This window comes from Nicotiana tabacum, chromosome 18 (genome assembly GCF_000715075.1).
Source record: "Nicotiana tabacum cultivar K326 chromosome 18, ASM71507v2, whole genome shotgun sequence".
NCBI classification, from domain to species: domain Eukaryota; kingdom Viridiplantae; phylum Streptophyta; class Magnoliopsida; order Solanales; family Solanaceae; genus Nicotiana; species Nicotiana tabacum.
The window spans coordinates 146407734-146418285 of record NC_134097.1 but is presented as its reverse complement, the minus strand read 5'-3'; the positions used below and the strand labels follow the sequence as shown (position 1 = coordinate 146418285).

General features: G+C 33.1%; 1 long non-coding RNA gene across 1 annotated transcript; it reads right to left on the bottom strand.

Moving 5' to 3' along the window:
• Positions 1–8256: 8256 nt before the first annotated feature.
• Positions 8257–9479, bottom strand: LOC107761297 (uncharacterized). Its single transcript, XR_001642557.2, has 2 exons — positions 8941–9479; positions 8257–8518 (listed from the first exon to the last, which is right to left on the bottom strand). It is a non-coding gene; the product is annotated as an uncharacterized LOC107761297 (long non-coding RNA).
• Positions 9480–10552: the final 1073 nt, after the last annotated feature.

Here is a 10552-nt window from a genome sequence, read left to right as displayed (position 1 = left end):
CCGAGGGGCGAGCCTTTATGTGTTTACTTTTCATAATTGACTGTCAATTATTTGCTTAATTATTGAAAAAAGGCTTTTCCGGAAACTACATTTGAGTTAAAGAATTCTATCTATCTTTCGCGGATTTACTGTTTTTAAATGGTTTTACTGCTTCATTATAGAATGCTTTGTACCTTATGTGATTTCTTACTTTCAGTCGTTATTTACATTTGTTACTCACTGAGTTGGATTACTCACTTTACTCCCCACACCCTGTGTGCAGATTCAGGCGTAGCTGGTTCCGCTCCCGAGTGCTTATCCCTCTAGCTTCAGGCGGACGTTCGGAGTTCACGAGGTAGCTGTTGGCATCCGCAGCCCCGTGTCTCTACTCCTTTATTAGTTCTATCTCATTTCAGACAGTTGTACTAGTTTATAGACATAGTGGATTTGTATTATGACTTATAGATGTTCATGACTAGTGACACCCCGGTTAGGGCTGTGTATGAGTGTTCTTCCGCGTATTTATATTATCATCTGTTATTTCAGATTTATTTCATCATGTTTAGACTGTTCTTAATGCTTAACTGTTAAAAATTGGAAAATGAAAAGTGTCGGTTGGCCTTGTCTTCACGTGAGGCGTCATCACGACTGGGTCTGGGTTTAGGGTCGTGACACAAAAGTACTTAAAAGCAAATACTTTCCCAACTCAACTTTCCTTGGCACTTCTACATCATCTACTGGATCATGGATATGGAGAAGTATTTTGTGGGAAAGAGATTATATTAGTTACTGGACTAAGGTGGAGGATTTTTTATGGAAAAAATATAAATATTTGAACTGATCCTTGGATTCCAAGAAATAATGGTTTTACTCCAAAAAGTATTCAAATGCAAAACAATTTAGATCTTAAGGTTGCAGACTTAATTGACGAAGATACGCATACCTCGAAACTATTAGCTTTAAGGTTTCACGTATTAATTTTGATGATAACAAACCAATATAATTATTAATCAAAGAACACTTACTTGTGGTAATCTTATTTTTGCACAGGTTTATTCACAAAGAAGTTGATGGTAAAGATCCAATCAAATATGGGAAAGAAAATATCATGTGAAGAATTTATCAAGGAAGATTATTTTTAGAGATTTAATCTAGAAGGAATAATATTTGAAAGTGAAATTTCAAATATTGAATGGTTTACTACAATATTAGAAGAAGGATCTATGAAAATTATGGATGGAAAGCTTTTCAACATCTTGAAAGGAAAGTTGCTAAAATCATGAAGAAGATTTATTATTTTGTGGAAGGAAGATACTCTGGAAGAGATACTACAAAGCCAAGGAAGAATATATTTTTTATAGAAAGAAAATATATTATGGATGTAGTACAATCTATATTATAAAAAGATATTATTTTTCAAGATCAAGAAAGGAATATTTTTAATATAATGGGAGAAGAATATATTTTCTATGGAAAGAAAATATATTACGGATATAATACAATCTATATTATGGAAAGAGTTATCTGCAAAAGGAAAGGATATAAGCAATAAACAATATTCATTGAATACACAGTTGTATATAATATTGGTGCAAAGAAAATAAATGAAAAGAGTCCTAGCATATTGGAATCTCACGTGGAGTGGAATCACTTTAGCCTATGGATGGAAGATAGATCTTATAATCACTCCATGATTCATACCCTAATGAAGGATCTACTGAGAATCATCCAAAATACAAAGGATTCTATATTCATGATGGACTATTAAAGGAATTAATCTGTTCCTTACAATGTGAGATATGATTGATAGATATATTGGATTGGGAAAGATTCCAAAGATGGTATTGCAATTAGAAGAATCAATTAAACCAATATGAAGGGATATATTGAGAAATATGCACACACTTCATATCTGAAGAAAGGTTTGAAATTCAAGAAGCCCGTAGCTAATTGAGATTCTACAATCACAAAGTCAAGCACTACAACGAAGATTCAAAAGGAAAGTCGACATCTGCTGAATAGAAGAAGATTCAACATAATCCATCAGGAGATATCCTAGGAAATTATCACCGTGATTTTAGCAACAAACATGAAATCAAGACTCAAGGATGTGATGCAAAGGTCAACACGAAGCCAACACTATAAGTACGAGAATTTGAAAAAGAAACATTTACGAGGCCTTCTATACAATTGTCTATCCAACTACAAGTTCTTTATTCTACTCTTAACAAACATTGTAATTCACTTTAGTAGATTTACTGTGTACACAAAAGAGAGAAGAGAGACAGAAAAATATTGGAGAGGCAGTGTGTCCGAGAGGTTGTGTCATTGTTCGTTTCTTTGGTGAGCGAGTGAAAACCAACCAAAGGGTCGTTGTTGGTGAGCGAGTGAAAACCAACTCCTGTTCATTGTTGGTGAGCGAGTGAAACCAACCCTGCCAACATTGGTGGTGATCGCTGAAAACTACAAAGGCTGTACTCAATTCAATTTACAAAGAGCTCTAAAAGATAACACTCTTGCAACCCAAGAGGAATGGATTAGGATACCACATTGGTTCACCAGTATAAAATTCCAGGTGTCATTTATTTTATCGCTCTCATATTATATTTTGTTCCTTTATTGTTTGTTGTGATTAACATTTGTTTAAATCGAAAGAACTAACAGTTCTGTTCAGATTGTCTCCGCATAAATTGATTAGGTCTGAAGAGTAGTCGACTACAAATTTAAAAGGCTGCAATTCAACCCCCCCCCCCCCCCACTTGTACTTTCAGAAACTTCTTGAGATAAGTATGACCTTTGAACCCGAAGATGTAGATGCAATTTTGTCTATTCCAATATCCATCATAGATTTTAATGATAGATTAATTTGGCATCATTCAAAATCTGGAACTATAAAGTCAAGTCAAGTTACTATTTAGCAAATGATTTGGTGGGTAAGACTATTAGGAATTTGGAAGCCCATGCGAGTTGTCATTCTTTTCCTAAAAACTTCTGGGATTCTTTGTGGAACTAAAAATCAAAAATAAACTTAAATATTTTCTAAGGAAGTAAAAATCAAGCATGTTTGATCACATGGAGTTTCTATATATTTCAAGGAGATTGAACAAAGTAGCTCATAGTTTAGCTAAATTTTCTATTGGCGTAATACATACGGAGACACCTAAAGTTGGCACAATCTTTCACTTAGACACTTAAACTAGGCCTCTTTCCAATTAGACACGTGTCTTAGGCAATTCTCATACCAATTAGACATGTTTTTGCTGGCTTAATAATTAACCAAGCGCGTATTCTGCAATCTCCGTCTATGTAACAAAAGTAACCATTATAAATCGTGCCACATCATTTTTTTTTGTCCACCTCACTATTCACCTCAGCTATATAGTGTTATTTCCACTAAAATACAAATACCCCTTTCATCCCCAACCTCCAACGTTCCCCCACCCGCCGATGTCTCCAATTCCGTCGCCGACATCACCCCTGCTCCCTCTTCATTGTCCAATTTTTGTCGTCTGATCTCGCCTGGCAAGCGGCGTCAAACAGATCCAAACTCCAAAGGCAAAAGTTCATAAAACCCATTTATCAAACTCCTTAATAAAGCCAAGAATTTTCGCAAAAATATCAAAATTACATAACAATGGCCAAGTAATTTTATTCTATTTATTAGGATATTGGTCTCATTTGTTCACCACTTTTTAGTTGTCTTTGTTTGAGATTGATAGTTCTGCTTGATGGTTTTTTCCTGTAGCTTTATTTACTTTTTGGTGTTATGGTAATGAAATATTATGGTGGTTGGAGGAGAAGTTTTGGTGGGATTTTGGAATTGGGGGTTGGTGATGATAAATGAAAAATGGTTGTTGCTAGGTAATTTATGAGGAGAAGATGACTTATTGGAGTATTATTACGGAGGAGGAAGGTTTAAGATAGTGTAGGAGCTGATATGGTGGAAAAATGGAGAAGATGATGAAACACAGTTTGTTTTTTGGGTGGGGGGTGGGGGTGGGGGTAGGGGATTTAGTGAAAACAAGATATTTTGTGGTCAAATGCATTTTTAATATTTAATTAATTGAAAATGTCATGTTTATTTCATTCACGCGCTCTAGGAGACTGAGAAACACTTTCTTTGTCATGTCATAGTTTTGTGTCTAATTGGTATGAGAATTGCCTAAGAAACGTGTCTAATTGGAAAGAGGCCTAGTTTAAATGTCTAAGTGAAAGATTGTGCCAACTTTAGGTGTCTCCGTATGTATTACGCCTTTTCTATTTCTTTGTGGAAGGACATCTCCTGGGAGAAGTTTTTCCCAAGTTGAGTTGTCGAGGATGCAAAAAGTACATTTGAACTTTGTTGTTCGTTGATGCAATAATATGAACGTCCTTGTTTTGGGGGAAAAAAAAATTCATAGAGCGGTACCGCTTGAAATTTCAAGAGCGGATATACGGTATAAAGTTGGGCTAGAAATTGACTCAAGAAGAAAAAAGCAAAGAGCTAATATTGGGCCAGACACACAGCACGATCCGAAATGTTAATCAAACCCTTTCCACTTCTGTTGCAGAGGTGGGCAACAATCAGTTAAACGAAAAAATGAAAATAAAAACTTTCAGTTGTAAAAAAATAAAAGAGCTTTAACATGAGAAAATAAGGATGTATGTTGTGTAACTAAAATGATTTCTTGAAAAAACAAAAAGAAAAACGCACCAAACGCATCAAGAAAATCAAAGTATTTTGACTTTTTTTAACGTTCAATAAATTGTAAAAAAAATTCTTTTTCCAACTTAAATAATAGTGTTTTCTCTATTCATTTTTATGGATATTGTCAAATCTATCGTGCAAATATTTATAAATATACAGCTTTTTATAAAAACAAATTGAGAAAACAAAACTTTCTGTTTCTGGGCTTCTACAGAAGTCCATTTAATGGCAGCTTGGGGAATTAATGGCCCACTTGGGCTGCACAACATTTTCTATTGTTCTTTTACAGGGGAAAGGTTCCATAAACCCAGACCGCTATTGAAGTTATATCCGTATTGTACAAATATTTTTAAAAGTTAACACTCGAATCTAAAGTACCTTTATATCTTCAATGCAATTCCAGAATCGAATCTGAAGCTCTTTTATCTTTCCAATGCAACTTCGAAAATCGAATCTTAAATAGTTTTGCTTCTTCAATACAACTTCAGAATCAGATTTGGAGTTCTTTTATCTTTCTAATGCAATTTCAGAAAATCGAATGTTAAGTAGTTCTATCTCTACAATGCAGCTTCGAAAATCGAATCTTAAATTCTTCTATCTTTCCAATGCAACTTTAAAAAAATCGGATCTTGAATAGTTCTATCTTTTCAGTGCAACTTCAGAAGTCGGATCTTATGTTTGGAAATATAAACTTATTTTTTGAATTTTAATAATCTAGCACACGATTTAACGCCCAAATCTACTCCAAGTGAGCTAATATTTAAAATATAACTTTCAAACATCATAAAGAACAAACCCCAATAATCAAATTGTCTTAACAACAACAACAAATCTAACAGATCCATTTTGCAAATAATAATAAGAAGAAGAAACCTTAAGCACAACGTACAATGATGTTTTGCGACTAAAAAAGGGAAGAAAAAGAAACCATAACGGCTCATAGTAACATGGGACATAAATATAGTAAAGAAAAAACAACAGCGATGCTCCTGGATACATAGGACATGAGTATAGAGAAGAAGGGAAAGGTGTATCTGAAGTTACACAAAAATTGAGAGTTAGTTAAACTTTTTTTAAAAAAAATCGGTACAGGCTAAACAGGAGTGACCAAAATAGGACACCCCGTGAAATTTTTACTCTTTTACATGGAATACACATCAGATAAATCTCTTTTAATTTAACATGTAACGTGACCAAAAGGTTTTGACATGTAATGCAAAGCTCATCATTTAATTTCTCTTTTAAATATTACACAATCTCCTTTCTTTAAATTTTGAATGAAAAACAATATTGTCATGGATAATAGATCCATTTTCTCTTTATGTATTAATTCATTCTTTTCCCTTCCATGTTGTATAACAAAGTAATCCCTATTTAATTTTATATGATTGAATCATGCATTTGACATTTGTATATCATTCAATTTCTCCAAATAATATTGCACCAACAAAAGTAAATGGAGCTAAATTCTGTCGTGGGCTTTAAATTTGTTAGTGTAGAGACATTAAATATAAGGGGTTTTTTTTTTAAAGCTTATAATAGATTCAAATATTTATCACTTTCAACTGCTGTCTTTCCAAGTCTTCTTTTCTAAAACTTTTTTTTGGGGAAATTACCAGTTATGTCCATTTATAAGTAGCTCATTATAAAATTTGGCCAATTCATAAAATATTACTAATATTAGTTAATTAGCTATTTGTAGCAAAAAATATCAATTTTTTTTAGTAGGTGTTATTAGAATAGATTGGGTACAACTTAAGGAGCTTGAATCTCAGTTTTGGGATGATTTGGTGAAGTTTTGAGGTGGTTTGAATTGAAAATTCAAAGTAAAAACTAAACATGAAAAAAGTGTTATGTGTATCACACTGTTTATCATTTATGTATCACATATGTATCATATTTGTATCAATTATATATCACATGTATATCCATGTATATCTGTGTGTGAGATATATGTGTGATACATGTTTGATACATGTGTCACAGAAGAATTTTTTGAACTCGATTTAATTACGAATTTTGATACAAAACCAGTCCAAATCACCTCCAAATTTCCTCAAATTTTGTATACTGACTTATGTATATATTTTCAATGAATTTCAACTATACCCATCGAAAAAGTTCCTTTTTTGCTTAGATTTTTGGAATATTATATATATATATATTTTTTGTATTTCGTCACCCTATTTGCTACCTCATCCATGAAATTTCCTTTCCGTCTTGCATCTAATGTTGCTAATCACGCTTAAAAATATGGAAGGTGATTTTTGCATGTGATTCTTTGAGAGAAAGAATCTTATTTATTTGGTTTTTCAATTTTTATATGTACTTGACTAGTTTTGGTAAATCTATAACTAATAGTTAGAGGTTGGTAAGTTGAGACTTATTTGGGACATTTGTGTAAGTTTTTCCTTTTTTTTTTTTTTTTTTTTTTACACCGATGGCCTTTGCTTAAAAGAACTTATAAAAATGTGCAATACACCCTTAAAGTTTTAAATGTTTAATAAATTAAAACTTAGGACATTTCTTACGACTCTGAACATCATAAATCCCTAGCAAAAGAGTTACAATTTAACGATCTGCTCCACAACTTTTATAACTTCAACTTCAATTACCCCCTTTTTCTAAAAACATAAAGGGTCCAAATATGTCATTGAACTATGCGTGAAAAAGAGAATTTACCTATCGTTAATATTTTGGCATATGTGTATACCATCCAATACTTTCTTCAAATACGCCCTTATTTTAAACGGCCCCATATGAGATCATATTTGGCTAAGAATTAAAAAAATGAACAAAGGCAAATTCGCTCCATTTCGTATAATTCAAAGGCATATTTGAACCTTTTTCATTTTTTAAATTCATAGTCAATATTGTGGAAACGCATACGTACTTGCATTTATATTTTATTTTTTTTATTTGGATAGTAACACATTAAAGATTCTTGAAACAGTCGAAAGAAGACAATTAGTCTGTGCCCAGCAAGGGCACAAGCTTGTCGAGGGTAACAGATGCTTGTCGAGGGTAACAGTATTTATTACTAGTTTAGTCAAAATCTTATTACTTATCATTTAATTAATTTGGCGTGTTTACTCCATACTTATCATTATTTATAAACATTCTTTAATATTAACTACCTATTCGTTTCACTTTACAATACTACCATGGCCGGCTGCAACTTATGGATTTTTATGTCAAAGCTTTCAACAAAAAGAAATGGCAATTAAGTGCATTAAGTTTTCGCGATACACAGGGTCCGAGAAAAGGCTAGACTACATTGAGTCTCATGTATGCAGTCTTACGTTGTATTTTTATTGGAAACTATTTTCATGTCTTGAACTTGTGATAGTCACACGACGATTCCATTAAAGCTTTCAACAATCCGATCAAAACTATCAATTAGTTTTTTTTAAAAAACTTTAGTTCATTAATTTTAAGCTTATGTAAGTAGTTTTTCGATAAGCTTGGTCAATCATAATTGATGTTACATTAAACATTAGTCATGGAGCTGGTAGCCGCATATTACGTACGTGCCTCAAGAAAGCGAAAAAAAAAATACAATACTAATAAAATTAATTTCTTAACAATTACTTATTCAAGTAATTAGAGTTGCATATACGCATTGGAGGTAATTCAATAATCAAACAATTACAGTTAGTTAACAAAAAAATGATAAAAGACTACAATTCAATCTAGTACGTCTAATTACATCAATTTGAAAGAGATTTGATATTAACACTATTCAAACCAACGAGCTTTTCCTGCCATCTAAACCTTACTATTTTTTCATATAACTCTTACACATTATTACCAATTGGAAATAACCACAAACTATTCTTGGTCATCAACACACTGATCACAAGCAGAATTACAGAGCTAAATTAGTACATAAAATTGTGATAAAAGCAAAATTCCATAATTAACTGTTTCAATTACCCCAAAGAGAAATCCGTGCATACTGAATATTTGAACAATCCAAAAAAAAAAATTAAAAACAGATTTGCAATTCACTTTGAAAAATATTTTTAAACATACCAATGAACAAACAACTACAAGCTTCATGGCATTGTTAGCTCAAACAAGTTTACGACTCGGGTCCCAAATGTTATGGCAGTATCTAAATCCAATTTTATATTCAAATAGACAAGACATGTAAATCAATAATTGTAATCACTTGTTCAACAGATAAGAACATGTAGTTTCTGAAATCCTTTCTCATAAAAAACAACAAGTGGTCCAAATCAAATTACAGAGTCAAAATCGAGGAAATGTACCTTGCTCCAATAGAGTAAAAAAGAAACAATGATAAGAAATGAATCTGGATCTCGGCAATGCAGTGAACCAGCAGCACACAGTAGTTTCTTCGATTCAAAAGCTTTTACCCAGGAAATGTGCAGCAAACCCGTTAAACTTGAAAACAACTATCGGCTCTTCTTCTCTTTTTTTTTGAACTTTTCTTTAGTTTTGAAGATTTCTGATTTTCAGATCTTCATTTGTGTTTTTGTTTTAGCTTTGTTTCAGCCATTTGTGCATTTCGCGTGTGTCAATCATGAATGAAAGGTGAGTGAAGGAAAGAAGAAAAGAAGGGGAGGATGTTGGTTTTTTAGAGAAATCAAGCCGAAGAAGATGACCTGGGGCGCCGTTTCTCTGTATCTCTAAGGGGTAAGGGATCTGATCATCTTGTATTGGTTGTGAGATGAAGAAGCAACAGCGTGTTTTGGGTATTGAAGAAAAAGGGGGATCTCCTTCTCTGCGGCGCTGCCTTTTGTCTGGGATCTTTTTTAGGTCTCCCCAAATCTGATCTCTTTTGTGCCTTAGCTCCCCTTTTATGTGATGGATTAGGGTATAAAAAATGAACAAAAGGGGTAATGGGTCAAATGGGTATTGGTATTGGAATTGGGTTGGGGTTTAGAATTGATTTGGGCCTTTAGGAATTGGCCCAATTTTAAAAGAAACAAGACCAAAAATACATTCTTCCTAATTTCCTTTTCTCCTTTTTCTTTTTTTTAATTAATTAATCTATTTTTGTAGAAATTAAAATTATTTATTTATTTTTAACATTAAAACAACTAATTAACTTAAAACTAAAGAAAAATGTAAATTTAAAAGACTACAAGTTAAATATGTAAAAATGACAATTTTTAGGATTTTTTTCTATGATTTAAAAATATTAAAAATGCATGAAATGCAAATAAATAAAGAAAAATTCCTAAAATCAATAAAAATTATTTTTGGTCTATTTTTAGGAGTTATTTTCATGTAGGGCAAAAATCACGTGCTCACAGCTGCCCCTCTTTACTCGGAAACCCGAAGGGTTTTCGTGCAAAGATAAAGTGAGCGGATACGAGCTATTTTGCCCATTTGAATACTCCATTGGAAGCATTTTTTGAAAGATTTGACTGCACCCTGCTTCCGAGGTTGCCTACATATCCTTGGCTATAAAGGAATCAGGTCAGTGTAGTTCGGGAAGTTTCGGTAGCTGGGACTACCATGAAGCTGTGATTTCACTGTTGCTGATGCTGCTGCTGCTACTTCTTACTGAACTCCTTATACCATGACAAAACAAAAGAAGTTAGACTAAACTATGATCTATGCATTACAAAAATCCTATCTGTATCTTCAAACTTGATCTTGTGATTCCCGTTGCCTTTTGACTTGTATTCCCCGGGTGAAGTTCCCTTGTTGCCGACTTGAATTGTGATCTGAAATGCTTTCCCTTTTCTTCAGGTGGGCGCCTGATTGATGAACTCGAATTATAATCTGAGATGCTTTCCTTTTCTCCAGGTGGGCGCCTGATTACTGAACTTGAACTGTGTTCCCTTACTTTCCAGGTGGGCGTCTGATTGCCAAAACTTGAACTACATTCCCGTGCTCTCCAGGTGGGCG